This window comes from Podarcis filfolensis (assembly GCF_964270895.1).
Source record: "Podarcis filfolensis genome assembly, chromosome: 6".
Classification (NCBI taxonomy): Eukaryota; Metazoa; Chordata; class Lepidosauria; order Squamata; family Lacertidae; genus Podarcis; species Podarcis filfolensis.
In genome coordinates this window covers 28811249-28828138 of record NC_139609.1, presented here as the reverse complement: position 1 = coordinate 28828138, position 16890 = coordinate 28811249, and positions in this window count along the sequence as shown.

Genomic DNA, 16890 nt, shown 5'->3' with positions numbered 1-16890 from the left:
ATCTTGTGGTCTGATGCGTCTTATAGAGCAAAAAATGTGGTAAATATTTGAACATTTTAATTGTTACTTATTTATTAGATTTGTATACGGCCCTCCATCCGTAGATCTCAGGGCAGTTCAGAATATAAAAACACAAAACACATAATAAAAATAAGAATGGGAAAAAACCCACAAACCGAAACATCACTTTCAACCTTAGTTTTCTCAACATAATTTGGCCCAAAAACGGTGAGCATTAGATTCGAGTAAGCGCAGTGCGGGTTATGTGGTTACTGATTTTCATGGAGAGGGGCAAATGTAATTGAACACTATTTTCTACCAGGATTTAAGATGCGCCCCTCTGACCTTCTGAACAAGTCCTGCATCCGGTTGACAGTGCATTGTAATAAAACAATGCTCTGACATCATGGAGATGCTTCCAGGCCCAATCTGTTGTTCTTCCACTAAGAATAGCAGTAAGCATTTAGACAGATTTCCTGGATAGCTTGCGTGTTCATGCATTCCTGTCCCTCGCTGACCTTAAAAAACAACAACTGGGGTGAAAAGCTTCTTGCGTTTTGCAGTGATCCTCCCTTACTCAGCTTGGTAAATGGGCTTCCAAAAGGGTATGTGCCCATTTATCAGTTTGGGCCTTTCACTGTGACCAAAGTATAAGCTCCGGTTCCTTCGTTTACCTCTTAACGAGGAAGCATGCATTAAGAAGCCTCCCAGTGACTGTGGTGGCTGCCAGTCCCCCAAAGCAGCTAAGGGAGCTGTATCTTGAGATCGCCTTTCCAGTCCCTCCTCTCACCCTGTATATTATACCAGGAAATGGTCCCTGCTGCTTAGCTTGCTGTCGTTTGCTAGGGAAATTGACTCAGGACAGTAAGTTCATTCTTCCAGCCAAAAATAGCAACTTCTTGTTCCAAGCAAGGGGAGAAGCTTTGCAACGCTGGGAGGATGCATAAAATTTAGAGCAAGGAATGAAGTGGAAAGCTGTTTAGTCATAGGACTGAGGGACAAATGCAATAATCCAGTTTGCATTCAAAGCAGACAATAATAATAATTCTATTATTTGTACATCACCCATCGGACTGGGTTGCCCCAGCAACTCTGGGCAGCTTCTAACATATATAAAAACATAATCAAACAAACATTCAAAAGCTTCCCTATACAAGGCTGCCTTCAGAGGTCTTCTAAAGGTCATCTCCTTGACATCTGATGGGAGGGTATTCCACAGGGCAGGCGCCACTACCGAAAAGGCCCTCTGCCTGGTTCCCTGTAACTTCACTTCTTGCAGTGAGAAGGCCCTCAGTGCTGGATCTCAGTTTCAGGGCTGGATGATGGAGGTGGAGATGCTCCTTCAGGTATACAGGACAGAGGCTGTTTAGCGCTTTAAAGGTCAGCAACAGCACCTTGAATTGTGCTTGGAAACATACCTTGATCCAATGCAGATCTTTCAGGACTGGTGTTCCAGATCACAGCTTCAAGAGTTGCACTGTCCCAAATTTTGCACCGCAGTCCTCCAGCCAAGTAATGTGTACGAGAAACTTATGCACAAGTGTGCATAAAAATTGGTGGCCATCGCTACTTCTTGTGGGAGTGTATTCCGTACGCGGGTTTGTTTGTTTTTTACCACAGAAACCTTCATAAGAAAAGCTCTCACCTCCCAAACCTGTTCCTGACACAGGAGACCCAACCACTCCCCATGGTCTATGGTCCCTGACCCACTGAATACTTTAACATACCCCAGTTGCCCTCTCCCCAATCTTCTACCCTCCAACATACTCCCCCTCTTCTTATTTTAACATGTCACATTTCAAGCAAGCTCGCATTGGCCCAGTTATACTCCAGAGCAGGGGTCAGCAAACTTTTTCAGCAGGGGGCCGGTCCACTGTCCCTCAGACCTTGTGGGAGGCCAGACTATCTATCATCTATCATCTATCTATCTATCTATCTATCTATCTATCTATCTATCTATCTATCATCTATCTATCCATCTATCATCTATCTATCATCTATCTATCTATCTATCTATCATCTATCTATCTATCATCTATCTATCTATCTATCTATCTATCTATCTATCTATCTATCTATCATCTATCTATCATCTATCTATCTATCTATCTATCTATCTATCTATCTATCATCTATCTCTATCTATCTATTTATCTATCATCTATCTATCTATCTATCTATCTATCTCTATCTATCTATCTATCTATCTATCTATCTATCTATCTATCATCTATCTATCTATCATCATCTATCTATATATGGGGGGGGGGAATGAACAAATTCCTATGCCCCACAAATAACCCAGAGATGCATTTTAAATAAAAGGACACATTCTACTCATGTAAAAACACGCTGATTCCCGGACCATCCACGGGCTGGATTTAGAAGGCAATTGGGCCAGATCCGGCCCCTGGGCCTTAGTTTGCCTACCCATGCTCCAGAGCATAGTTCACTAGGTCAATGCTTCTGATGTTTAGCCCAGGCACAATGTCTGAGGCACACATCAGCCCTGAAGTTAACTTTATAGCTTCACAATGGCTGTATTATTTGGTCTTCACAAAGCCAGTGCTAGATTCTTGTCCATTCTTCTAAGCCAAGTTTCCATACATTCCGCTACGTTTGTCTTTAAAATTGTATCATTTAGTGTCTTTCATCCATATATAGCTTGCATAAGATTAAGTTGTTTCTGTGGAACATCCGTCAGAATAACATAGACAACATGTAATACTCGCTCTGCCTTGTTATTATACTGTCGGGTGCTGTTTAGTTGCTAAAAGACCCCTTGAGACAGTGCTTGACATAGAATTCTTGACATATTAACTCCTAATGCTTGCCAAGCTTGCTTTTACAGGCAATTCAGAATTCCTAATAATTCCTGCAAGATGTTCTTTTATAAATCCGATTACACAACAGGGGCCCAATACAGCTTATTACAGTAGAATTTTTAGACAATTTGCTTTAATGACACAATTTTGGTAGGCTTCCAGTGAAACTAGATTAATTTGCAATGCAATCCACTTTTATTATACCATCGTTCAACCTCTTTTGAGGCAACTTGGCAATAGCATTTATTTATTTATGCAGGGCATTTATTACCTGCTCTTCAGCCGAGGCTCTCGGGGCTGTTTGCACAACAATAAACCTGATCAGCGACAAAGCCATTTGCAAAGAATAAAACCATACAATACAATGCAGTGAATTATACAACAATTAAATACACACAAAAAGAAAACAGCAATTACATTCTGGCATAGTAGACGACCAACCACTCTCTCTGTTCCAACTGAATCAACAGAGATGGTTCAGGTGCTAGACTGGTGTCTTGAAGTGCTGATGGGCTGGGTGTGGGCCAATAGACTGAAGCTGAATCCTGAAAAAAGAGAGGTCTTATGTGTTCTTGGTTTTGGGGCCCAAGGGGTGGGCATGCAGCCTGTCCTGGATGATGTTCCACTCCGCTGGAAAGAGCAGATCCATACCTTGGGGTCCTGGGAGAGCCAGTGTGGTGCAGTGGTTAGGAGCGGTGGACTCGTAATCTGGTGAACCAGGTTCGATTCTCCGCTCCTCCGCATGCTTTGAAGTCTCTCAGCCTCATTCACCTCACAGAGTGTTTGTTGTGGGGGAGGAAGGGAAAGGAGAATGTTAGCCACTTTGAGACTCCTTCGGGTAGTGATAAAGCGGGATATCAAATCCAAACTCTTCTTCTCCTCCTGGATCTAACACTATCACTGGAGGTTCAGGTGGCTGTGACTGGCTATTTCCAGCTATGTTGGACAGAGATGACCCTACACCACCATGCTCTGGTAGTTTTCAGATTGGATTATTGTGTTCTAAATGAGACGGCCCTTGGAGACGACTCAGAAACTTCAACAGGTCCAAAATGTAGCTGCCAGATTACTGGCTAGGGTTCCATTCAGAACCTACATAACTCCCCATTTTAAAACAGCTGAACTGGTTAGTTGCCAATTTGTTTCAGGGTCCAATTTGAGATGCTTACATTGCTCTTAAAAGCCCTCAGCAACTTAGCCCCCAATATCTGAAAGGCTGCCCCTTTGCTATAGACCCTCTCAAGGATTAAAATCAGCAGAGGAGGCCCTCTTGGTAGTTCCATTGCCTTCTTGTTTGGATGGTGGCAGACTGGAGAGGAACTTCTCTGTGGCAGTCCCCAAGCTGTGGAATTTCCTCACCACAGAGGTCCTCTGACACCTTCCTTGTTTAGCTCTCATCGCATACGGAAGATGCATTTCTTTATCCAGGCCTTTGACACGTGAGATATTTGTAGGACCCATCCCACTCTTCTGATCATAAATTGTTTTAACCACTCTTATTTTTCTAGAAAAAAATGGTGCCATGAACGCCTCCCTTGTTCTCTTATGGCAATGGAACTCACCTAAGTTCTGGTGAGTTCTGGCTGAAAAAAAGGCCTGGTTTAAACTGGTTTTTAATCTTATGTTTTTATATTGCTGCAATCCACCCTGAGAACATATCGGGAGGGATGGGCATCCCACTTCTGCTATGCAACACTTGCGCAATAATATGATCACATTGGGAAAGCATTGCAAAACTACGAATATAGCAGAGTGATGTGTGGATGGTCCATTATAAATCAATCACTAATGCACTCTTATTGCGTCAAAGACACGTTGCAGAATTCACCTGCTAATGAGCACCAGTCTGAAGGGACACTCACTCAGCTTTCAGGGACCAGCTCTGATTGAGTCAGAATCTTGATGCCTGCATTTGCTGAATGTCTGGATAAGTCCCCATCCCCCATCTCCCCGAGTTGTTCTATCTCTTTTTTCAATGTTTGTCTTTCCACCCTTTAAAAAAAAAAAAAAAAAAGAGAGCTTCTCCCCCCTTGGTTTATGAAGTTTTTCTTAGGTTTAGAAAGGGGTCAGAAGAGTGAATCTGAAGAGCTTCAGAGAAAGAATGAAAGGTTATATTTATTTATTTTTCCAAGCCATGGAACGAACTGGAACAGGATGAGATTAAAGTAAACAACGAAATAAGACGGGAGCCTGACTAATGGGGATATCACAGCAGTAATGGAAATTGATTGCAAAGGAAAAGAAGGGGAGCGGAAGAAGAGAAAAACAACACTCTTATCCTAAGGCCAAGAGGAAGTTATATTGTCCTCAGTGATCTGGTTTCAAAAGAAACAAGGAACAAGCTCAATTTTAAAGCGAATTATTTTTAATAGAGACAGTATCTCAGCATAAAGGCCAAGCCGTAGTCGTCCAGTCTGCAGAAACCAGGCCAAATGCATGCACACATAAATGGTACATTCTGGTGGGTTCATAAGATTTCAGTTTTAGACACTGAATGCACAGGAAGGAATGTGGATGAGAAGCAACATTTCACTCATGAAGCAATGCTGGGAGAACAGAGGCACTTCTTTTAGGGGCAACTGGGTAAGGACCATAGCCAAGTGGGACAACACATGCCTTGCAAACAGAAGACCCCAGATTCAATGCCTGGCCTTAATACAGGCCCGCATGGACCTGTAGACTCCTTCCAAGCCAAAACAGAGCAAAAGAAGGTAATGGGAGACAAAGAATTGGCCAGAGGAGACTGATCAGCTGTGTGGATGTCTAGAGAGGCTTGGGACTATACAGAGATGGTGAGAATAAGCTGGCAGGGAAGGTTCTACAAGGGAAGAGCCATAGCTCGGTGGTGCAGCTTCTCCTCTGAATGCAGAACCTCCCAGGTTCAGACCCCAGCATCTCCAGGTGGGGCTGGAAAGGACCCCTGCCTGAAATCCTGGGCAGCAGCTACCAGTCAAGGTAGGCAATGCAAAGCTAGAAAAACAAAGGGTTCATCTACCTGGCCCTGAGGACTCTCCCCAGGCCCTGTCCCTTGCTGTCACTGATGATGATGATTGGGTGGGCTTCTCATGCATCTACTCACACACTTGCACACTGTCCTATTAACCATGCACCACAATAGGCACCCAGAGAATAGCAGAAGTATGGCTTTATTATGCAGCTGATAAACAGGACTGGTTTTGAGGCCAGCTTACACAGAACTGAACTGGAAGAGGGCTGAAACACAGGCAACATCAATCCCACCCAATGAGTCATAGGAGGAGCAACGGTTGCAGTTATTATGTTCTTAACCCCTTTTCACACACCATAAACTACAGAACCCGTTCCATGCCCTCCTTGAGGCCTTTTACCCAACTGCAATGTGTGTTTGAATTGCTGTAATGCCTCTTGCTTCATACCCTCCAACATTTCTCCAGTGAAAACAGGGACATCCTAAATTATTATTATTATTATTATTATTATTATTATTATTATTATTATTACCCCATACATCTGACTGGGTTGCCCCAGCCACCCTGGGCAGCTTCCAACATATGTAAAAACATAATAAAGACATTAAACATTTAAAATACTTCCCTATACAGGGCTGCCTTCAGATGTCTTCTAAAGATTATATAGTTACTTATGTCCTTGGCTTGAGGGTTAAGTAACTCCAAAGCCTCCAACAGTTTTCTGATGAAAATAGGGACATCCTAAGGAAAAGCAGGGCATTCTGGGATCAAATCAGAAACTGGGATGGGTTCTGTAAATCTGGGACGTCCCTGGAAAATAGGGACACTTGGAGGGTCTGTCTTCTGAGCATCCCTTTCCTTGCGCCACAGTTTCTTCCATTTCTTTCTTGTTCCCCTGACAGAAATACCATGCTGAAGGAAATGGCACACACCCTGACAGGAAAGGGTGACTATTTTTAGACTTCCTCTATTGAATCAAATAGTTGGCAGCTTCCGACAGCACCTAGCTGCTGTCTGCTGATCAAAAGTTTCAGGGTGGACACCCTTTGGGTCTGAGGTAGAATGCCTCTAAGTGAAAACCCGTGGCAGTGTGTTTCATTTGCAACATACAATGAGATCTTGTTGTGAATTTGATTCAAAAATGTAAAAGCACAAGAGCTCCTGGAAGGGCTGCAAAGCTATATAATCTTAGAATGTGGCTTGGCCAAGAAAGAACCCTGAACTTCTGAATTTGCCACTATGCTACACTACTGTTGTTGTTTAGTCATTTAGTCGTGTCCGACTCTTCATGACCCCATGGACAAGCGCACACCAGGCACTCCTGTCTTCCACTGCCTCCTGCAGTTTGGTCAAACTCATGCTGGTAGCTTCGAGAACACTATCCAACCACCTCGTCCTCTGTCGTCCCCTTCTCCTTGTGCCCTCAATCTTTCCCAACATCAGGGTCTTTTCCAGGGAGTCTTCTCTTCTCATGAGGTGGCCGAAGTATTGGAGCCTCAGCTTCATGATCTGTCCTTCCAGTGAGCACTCAGGGCTGATTTCCTTCAGAATGGATAGGTTTGATCTTCTTGCAGTCCATGGGACTCTCAAGAGTCTCCTCCAGCACCATAATTCAAAAGCATCAATTCTTCGGCAATCAGGCTTCTTTATGGCCCAGCTCTCACTTCCATACATCACTACTGGGAAAACCATAGCTTTAACTATACAGACCTTTGTCGGCAAGGTGATGTCTCTGCTTTTTAAGATGCTGTCTAGGTTTGTCATTGCTTTTCTCCCAAGAAGCAGGCGTCTTTTAATTTTGTGACTGCTGTCACCATCTGCAGTGATCATGGAGCTCAAGAAAGTAAAATCTCTCACTGCCTTCATTTCTTCCCCTTCTATTTGCCAGGAGGTGATGGGACCAGTGGCCATGATATTAGTTTTTTTTTATGTTGAGCTTCAAACCATATTTTGCGCTCTCCTCTTTCACCCTCATTAAAAGGTTCTTTAATTCCTCCTCACTTTCTGCCATCAAGGTTGTGTCATCTGCATATCTGAGGTTGTTGATATTTCTTCCAGCAATCTTAATTCCGGCTTGGGATTCATCCAGCCCAGCCTTTCGCATGATGAATTCTGCATATAAGTTAAATAAGCAGGGAGACAATATACAGCCTTGTCGTACTCCTTTCCCAATTTTGAACCAATCAGTTGTTCCATATCCAGTTCTAACTGTAGCTTCTTGTCCCACATAGAGATTTCTCAGGAGACAGATGAGGTGATCAGGCACTCCCATTTCTTTAAGAACTTGCCATAGTTTGCTGTGTTCCACTACTAATAACCACTAATAACTGGGTAACCCTTTGCTAGAGACGTGGCTTACTAGGCTTGCAGGAGTTAACAACAACCAAGATGTTGTGTAAGTTGCTGGGCACTTGCCCAGAGTGAAGAATTAGATGATTGCACTGAAACGCAGGTTATTATACATGCAACGGTTCCCTGCACAATTTCCTGAAAGCCTCCCTTTTTTTCAAAATGCCAAGCAAGTACCTTAATTAGTCAAGAAGAGGCTAAAGCTTGAGCGGATCATATAAATGGAAGAAATACGACTGCATCACTTTTGGTTGGATGGTGCCTTCAAGAAGACTGCACGCTGAAAGCCTCAGAAATAATCCTAAATCACTCCAATGCACATAATAACTGCACGCTCTTAAACCTCTGCACTGGTGATCATCAAAAAGTTATGGCATGATTAAGAAGATGTAGAACATCATTTTATCAGAATGTTCAGAACATCCGCTGAAAACCATAATTTCTGATCTTCAGGGTAGGATGCCAGACCTTCTCTAACTAAAACAGCAGCAACCATTTTAGGGAAGTATAAAGTAAGCCCAAATATCCGGGGGTAAAGTATCGAGACTGGTATTGTTTGAGGGCAATGTCATGTGGACTGCACAAATGAACTGGAGCTCAAACAGGTGCAAACACACAATAAACTTTGGTATGGACAGCCCATAGTCTCTACCTACTTTCCAGAATGGTCTTACAGACAAAAGACTGTTTTTCCCTGGGTGAATGGTCCCCGCCTTATGAACCCCATCCCCTTTGTTGCAGTCCTTGTCTTTCCCTACTGAGTAGATATTTAAGAAGTCATGTTGCCAATGTCTCATATTTTCAAAGGCTTGTCCTTTCCCCACTTTTTGTACTCAGAGCAGCTCTGGAAATAAACAGTTTGCTTCCTTTCTCCTCCCAGTGGGACCAAGTGATAGCCCATGGGCAAAGGAGATTGGGGGGAAAAGTTTCCTCTTTCTAAGATGGAAAACAAAGATTATGCAAAGGCTTTGGGGCATGACTCACATAAAACACTGACCTCCAGTGATGCTCAGGATGATTCAACACTCCAGCCTAAACACATATGTTTGGAAGTCATTCTATCGGCATTTCCAGAAAGTTATACATGGCTATCACTTCTTCCTGGGCCTTATGTAACAGTGGTCTGAATTTTAGTTTCCCATTTGTTCCATATTCTAACTTCTGGACAGTGATTAGAAGTACCAACTCTCTGTTTTTTGGGGAAAAGGGGATTCAGTTAAGGAAAAAAAAATACTATTGATTTGTTCCCCTTCTCTCCACCACCAGTGTGGTGTAGTGGTTAAGAGCAGTGGACTCATAATCTGGTGAACCGGGTTTGCTTCCCCGCTCCTCCATATGCAGCTGCTGGGTGACCTTGGGCCAGTCACACTTCTCTGAAGTCTCTCAGCCCCACTCACCTCACAGAGTGTTTGTTGTGGGAGAGGAAGGGAAAGGACAATGTTAGCTGCTTTGAGACTCCTTTGGGTAGTGATAAAGCGGGATATCAAATCCAAACTTCTCCTCCTCCTTCTTCTTTTTCTTCTTCTTTTTCTTCTTCTTCTTCTTCTTCTTCTTCTCCTCCTCCTCCTCCTCCTCCTCCTTCTCTCTCTCTCTCTCTCTCTCTCTCTCTCTCTGAACCCAGAAGGGTTCAGTCTAGGGTGGAGCCTGCATGTCCAGGCACAGAGTCCACAGAAACCACTATTTCACTGTGAAGTTTAGACTCATACAGTTGAATTACTTGGAGAAGCTCTGTCACACACGAACACAGATCACCACAACACCACCCGTCCATTCCATGCCTGTGCTGCCATTTTGAAACATACAGACACATGGCACAGGTAACTCAACAGGCTCAGCCAAGACAACAGATCAAGTCACATTTATTCATGATACGATAGACAGCTTTGGCTCCTTAAATTGACATGAGTGGAAAGCCTTTGCCCATTTGAGAGACGGAGAACATCTGTACCTGATTTCTCTCACATACAGATACACAACATTTATCTCTCAGTCACAAAGATAAAACACATGCGAACGTAGGGTTGTACTATACAGTTTGCACTTCAGATGGATGGCTAAGTTTAAACCCCACCAGTCTACTACCCTTTAGTTTCGCAAGATTGTCATGACAGCACTTGGAGGAAAATTGTCAACCAAAAGTTTCACTTTTCTGATTTATCACCACAACAGTTATTAACACTGGGCTTCAGTAAAGCAAGTAATTTAGACAGCACCTAGTCATTTTGATACGCTGGAACCCTATTTGCAAAATTTAACCATTCCAAAATACAGACACGCTTTCACTTACACAAGATTAAATATACTGCCTTCAGCTGTACTTGAGGGCCAATTTCAAAAAATTCCACTGGAAAAAGGTGTGCTCTTCTCCTCCCCTTGCCTATAGGTTTAAATCAGGGACAGGGAATCTACAGCCCACCAGACATTGTTGACTCCAATTCCCATCATCCCTGATCACTGGCCACATTGGCTGGGGCTGACAGAAGTTGCAGCTTGCCTTGTTTCTTTTTGAAAAATTAACAATAAGCTTTCTGTGCCTTTCCCTCCGCTAGCAGCAAGGAAAAAAAAGTATCTGCTCTATGTCAACTTTTTATCTGCCTCTTTCTAAATTCCACACTGCATTACATATGCTCCATAATTCAATTTACATTTGAAAAGAAATATATGAGAAATTAATTGGCAAGGCAGCATCAACATGCTCTATTGCAAGGACTCCAAGGGGAAAGGATGGGAATAGGCAGATGGAGTCATTGGCGAGGCGAGGAAACAGGCACGCTTTCCATTACCTCAGCATATGTGCATCTCTGGAGTCAGGGAGAAGGGCCAAAGACCATTGTGGGAGACTGACATATTTCATTGCAGCGAGGCAATATGCCATTCTGGATTTGTAGATCTACAAGTCGGAGCTGCGCCTTGCAGAACTTACAGCAACGTAGCCTCCAGCACACAATAAAGCGAAACTCAAGACAACTGCATTAAAGACACTACAGGGCAGGACTGGAGCCAAAGAAGGCCTTACATTACAATGTAAATAACTGGGGAGACAGTCAGTATAAAATGCATGCTCTTCTTGTTCATTGCTTAAGATGCGTAAAAAGTTTGTGTATTAGGTACCCATTGTCCTATTAGGTAGGACATATGTCCAGAATTTCCCAGATATAGCTGGCAACTTTTCCATCCTGATTTTCACTTTTTGAAATATGGCAGCCCTATATTAGGAGGGGACCAGAGCCATGCCCTTGGCTGGGTGGGTTGTGGGGGAAAGACTCCTAGCCGTCAGGGAGAAGGGAAACACTCTCTCTAGTGCAGCAGAATTGTCAGTGTACAAAGCAGGCTGGTTGCATAGTCTCATTTCATTGCTAAACTGAGATATAAAAAGTCAATTTACAGGTTGTAATATGGCAGCCTTGATATGTAGGTGTTTTCCATTTCCTGCTTGTACAAATATTTTTCTGGACTTCTCGTCCAGTATTGAAAACTAAAAATGGACAAAATTCTTGGAACATATCGTATAAAATGACAAAATCTTCTGCAGTGACGTGGTCAACTGTGATGCATTTTTTGAAGTTGCAGTAACACCTGGTTTCTGTAGGCACGTGATTGCTTTGTTAACATTGGAAAGCTACTTATTTCTGCATTTTGAATGCACCTTCTTAGACAAGTTGGCCTATGGTATCCAGTCCCATAAAAATATTATGGGATACAAATGCTGCTGGACCCAGAATATTTGCATTCCCCCCCCCTCCCCACACACCGCCCCCAGAGCCTGTTCTGGCTTGGATTTGAAACAAACGTAACAACCAATATTGCCAGACTAATTAACCGTAACTCTGCTTCAACCTGAAGAGAAGCAAAACAAACGTTCAATAATTGTATCCCAAAGGTACCTGGAATCAAACCTGAAGGGGATGTGACGGATGTGTGGCTGATGTTGCTAGGAAACAGCCGTAAGCAGTGAAAGTACAAGGTCTGAAAGGGAGCATCATTAATGGGATGTTTCTATTAGCTAGCAAAATGCTTAGCAACTGCAAGGGTGAGTATCATGATGGGATGGTACCAGAGAAAGAGGAGAGGGTAAAAGAGAGAGGATAAGGCGAGGACAGAGTGAATACTTACTCACTGAGGTGCTCTTTACACGTCTGCCCAATTGCTCATCCATGATACAGCTAAAGGTTTCAATGACCCAACCGTATGAGGCAGGGCTGATTGCATCAGTCTCTTTCCCACAGAATTGGCACCATCTCCTAGAGGGGTGCCAATTCTGTTGGAAAGGCCCATGGGATTGACTCCATCACCTGGCTGAGTCACTTAAACTAGGGTCGGGGCTGATGGATGTTGTAGTGCAGTACAGATCTGGAGGGCAGTGGCAGAGCGTGGGTTGCCAGTGCCCAGGGCCAGGCAGAGGGGGCAGAGGGGTGGGAAGGAATCAGGTGGAACATGCATGTGCATTCAACTGCCTAACAACGTCCGCATCACCCAGGAGATCATGGTTGCATAGATAGGAAAACAAGAGTCATTCTGTTGTCTGGAGAGGTCACTTCCTGGTTCGTATGTTTTCAATGGAGTCTGGCGAGGAGCCAGAGGATTTCTCACCACTGCTAAAAATCCTGTAATGAAACATCATACAGTGGAGGGGGGGGGAGATGTTGCATTCCTGGCTATTACTGAACACCCCCATGCACATCCCGATTCAAGTATGGCAACAGAACTCCTATGTGTGTAGTGACAACAGAACACCAGTGTGGTGTAGTGGTTAAGAGCGGTAGACTCGTAATCTGGGGAACCGGGTTCGCGTCCCCACTCCTCCACATGCAGCTGCTGGGTGACCTTGGGCCAGTCACACTTCTCTGAAGTCTCTCAGCCCCACTCACCTCACAGAGTGTTTGTTGTGGGGGAGGAAGGGAAAGGAGAATGTTAGCTGCTTTGAGACTCCTTCGGGTAGTGATAAAGCGGGATATCAAATCCAAACTCCTCCTATGGTCCTACATACCACCTTATGAGCTGCTCTGTTTACTTCCTCTGTGCTAGGGTGCAACCCTCTATTATAAGGTAAATCCAATGTCCTGTGTTTTTATCACTAGATACAACAATGTCCCATGTCCAGCTCTGTCCAGATCTTCGTCACAGGCTGCGTACAGTGGTACATCAGTTACAGATGCTTCAGGTTACAGATGCTTCAGGTTACAGACTCCACTAACCCAGAAATAGTACCTCGGGTTAAGAACTTTGCTTCAGGATGAGAACAGAAATAGTGCGGTGGCAGCAGGAGGCCCCATTAGCTAAAATGGTACCTCAGGTTAAGAACAGTTTCAGGTTAAGAACGGACCTCCAGAACGAATTAAGTTCTTAACCCGAGGTACCACTGTACACACTATGTACAGTGTACAGTGTACAGCTTTGAAGCCCATTCAAAGCACATCCTTTCCCTCAGAGAATTCTGGGCACTGTGGGTTGTATTGCAAATCTGTGAGGGATAAATACAGTGCCCAGAATCCTTTGAGGGAAAGAATGTGCTTTGAATGTGCTTTAAAGGTATACACAGTCTCGGGATATACATGAAACAAATTTGAGCTTTCTGGGTAATGTTGAAGGGGTTTAACTATTTTAGCGTCCACTTCATTTCACATTTTGAGACTGCCATGTTCAGTTTTGTTTAGAATATGTCAAAGTGGTGTTGCATGCCACCCCCAATCTGCAAGATTCCAAGGGGTTCCAGGGTCCATGTTTCCTTTTGGAAATGTGGTATAGTGAAAACCGTGGTGTCTTTATGGTATATGGTTTATTTATATACAACCTGACGCTGCAGTGGAGGGGTTCACAGCATTTACACACCAAAGGGGTCTGCTTTCTCCCATAGCCCCAGCCCTGGATTCAAGCAGAAAGCAAAACATTGTGCTCTGCTTTCCTGCATTTACAGCCTGCAACCTTTCCCCCTAGGTCACCTCACCACCAACTTTAAAACTCTCATTTTAAACTCTGCCTTTGTCTTCTAACTAACTTCTGACCCACTTGCCCTCTGAAGAAGATTGCCTCTACATAGTTTTCTTAATGGGCCATTTCCTTTGTTTTCTTAATGGCTCATCTCCCAGGCGATTACCTCATGAGGAAGCTGGCCTGGCTTATTTAGCATTTAACCTTTACTGTGTCCAGGGATTAAGTGGCTGGCACCCGCAAACTCATAACACAGGGGAGTCTGGCACTCACAAACTCATAACGGTATCCTCTTCCACCTTCTTATGTTATCATGCTTTGTAAACTGAGTGAAGATAATCTAACAGTAACAGTGGTAGGAAATGTTCTGATTTATCAGAGTTATTTGTAAATGGGGTGTGTGTGTATCCAATTTGTATCCTTTTTGTCTTACAGAATGATCCTGCTGAGAAAAGATAAATAAGATAATGAATCAGCAGAGGTGCCCTTTCTCATTCCTTCACTTTCTGTTTACACAGTCCGCGTATGCTTCTGAGTAATTTGCTCTTGCTTTGTGCTCCTTCTGTGTACTGCCCTTTATTCATGTCAGAATCTATTTTCCATGCCATCCTTAATCATCAAAATTAATAGGGGGTAAAAGGGCAGAGTCGCCATAAGTCTATTTGCTAATATGCTCATCATCTCTGTGCGAGGAAGACAGGATTCTAAGACCTATCTGATTTTCCCCCCAGACATCTGCTTTTCATCAACAGGAAATGCAATAAAAGGAGGTGCTGTCCTTTCTGTGTTCTGACCAGTGGTTTGTTTTGAACTTTTAAATGGGTCATGAGCTATGGTTAATAATTTTAAGAAAGTGGCTGAGATTAAGCTGCAGTCACGTTGAAAAGCCACTGGGTCTACTGATCAGCATATTCATATACATGCTTTCCAACATTCCTCAGAAGAAAAGGACATTTCTCACTCCCCTACAACTGGCCCTCCTCAACCCTGCATTTTTGTCCCCCCACCCCACCCACAGAGCATTTCCACTAACCAACAGAACACATATGCTCCACTGTCCCAAGAAGAAACCTTAATCTCGATTCTATCTTATTCTTTGATTGATTTACAAAAAGAAACGCACACACCAATAAATAAATTTTAGAAAGGGGCAAGATGTGGATGCACAAAGTGTATATATATACAGTATAAATATATATACAGTGTATATATATATATTCAAGACTCCTTGCACTCAGCAAGTTAAGTATGCATAAGCCCATTATTGGGACCCGGGTGGCACTGTGGGTTAAACCACAGAGCCTAGGACTTGCTGATCAGAAGGTCAGAGGTTCGAATCACCGCAATGGGGTGAGCTCCCATTGCTCGGTCCCTGCTCCTGCCAACCTAGCAGTTCGAAAGCACATCAAAGTGCAAGTAGATAAATAGGTACCGCTCTGGCAGGAAGATAAACGGCGTTTCCGTGCGCTGCTCTGGTTCGCCAGAAGCAGCTTAGTCATGCTGGCCACATGACCTGGAAGCTGTACGCCGGCTCCCTCGGCCAATAAAGCGAGATGAGCGCCGCAACCCCAGAGTCGTCCACGACTGGACCTAATGGTCAGGGGTCCCTTTACCTTTACCTTTAAGCCCATTATTAATTTCGCTGTTCATAGCTTTGACAGCACTGGGTGAAACCTTAGGGTGCAAGGAGACAACTTTCTGTACAGGACATAAGCAGATTTTATAACCCTGTTCTAAAACGCAGAAATCATAGAATGGTAGATTTGGAAGGGACCCTGAGGAACATCTAGACCAACCCCCTGCAGTGCAGGAATATGCAGCTGTCTCATACGGGGATCGAACTTCCAACCTTGTCATTATCAGCACCATAGGTGCCAACTCCCTGGGGCCCTGGGTGCCCAAGCACCCACAAAATTCCTTATGAAGGGGCAGGGCACCCGCAAGTTTCAGTGCCAGGGCCATGCACACTGCATAGCACCCCTGCCTCAGGCATCCACAGTCACAGGGCCAAGCTGGAACCCCTGCCCTAACCAACTGAGCTATCCAGGTTGAGAATTAACTTCAATCAGCGGTTTGCTGAACTTCTGACTTTTGAAGAGTTCAGTGTGACTCAAAACCAAATTATATCGGGACAGAAGTTGACCCCAGGGATAGAGAACCTATGGTCCTCCAGGTGTTGCTGGAATACAACTTCCGCAAAACAACAACAAACCTCTTGTTACATGAAACATATTTAATAAACACACAAGAAGTAACTGGCTGTACGTTTGGAAAAAATAAGATCTACTATTCATTGTATTAAATTGTAGATTTCAACCGAAGAGGCTCATAAAGTTCAATGAAAAAGGTAGAAGACCCAGTGGATCAGTTCATTCATAATCAGTTCATGCATAAGGTTCATGTATGTGTAAGTGTCCATTCCACCTGCCTGTTCATAGAGTCCAACAATCCACACGAAAGGTTGTTACAGTTCCACAGAATCCTTTCACAGAGTCTAAGAGAAGGATTTTTGGAATATTAGCCTTGTTTCGCCATCCTGGGCTTCATCAGTAGTACAAACTCTAGGTAATGCAAACGAATACAATATCGTAATCTCACACATTTTTACAGCAAAAATAATATAAAAACCAACAACAACCATACATACCATATATGATATCACAGGACAGTGGATCCTATAGCATAGTAGTAGCTGCTGTAAGCTCCCTGGAAAAGACCCTGATGCTGGGAAAGAAGGAGACGACAAGGAGAAGGGGACGACAAGAGGACAAGATGGTTGGATAGTGTTCTCGAAGCTACCAGCATGAGTTTGACCAAACTGCGGAAGGCAGTGGAAGACA